The sequence below is a fragment of the Charadrius vociferus genome, unplaced genomic scaffold (assembly GCF_000708025.1).
Source record: "Charadrius vociferus isolate BGI_N301 unplaced genomic scaffold, ASM70802v2 scaffold727, whole genome shotgun sequence".
NCBI classification, from domain to species: domain Eukaryota; kingdom Metazoa; phylum Chordata; class Aves; order Charadriiformes; family Charadriidae; genus Charadrius; species Charadrius vociferus.
In genome coordinates, this window is record NW_009649472.1 from 38,659 (window position 1) to 38,938 (window position 280).

The 280-nt window shown below is 54.3% G+C and overlaps 1 protein-coding gene across 1 annotated transcript in view; it reads right to left on the minus strand.

Annotated features, from left to right (window-relative positions):
* CLDN19 (claudin 19) overlaps positions 1-280 on the minus strand; it is a 4,862-nt gene that overhangs the window by 2,583 nt on the left and 1,999 nt on the right. The window lies entirely within an intron of this gene.

Sequence of the window (280 nt, forward strand, 5' to 3'; positions counted from 1 at the left end):
CCTATCTGGGGGGGGTCAAAACCATAGAGGGGCTCTGACCCATATAGAGGGGCCCAGACCCATACGGGGGGGTCAAACACATAAAGGGGCTCAAATCTATATGGGGGGGGAGGGGTGTTAAACCTATGGAGGGGCTTAGACCCACATGGGAGGCGTCAAACCCATAGTAGGGCTCACACCTATATAGGAGGGGTCAAACCCATAAAGGGGATCAAACCTATATAGAGGGGTTCAGACCTACATAGGGGGGGTCAAACCCATAGAGGGGCTCAGACCCATG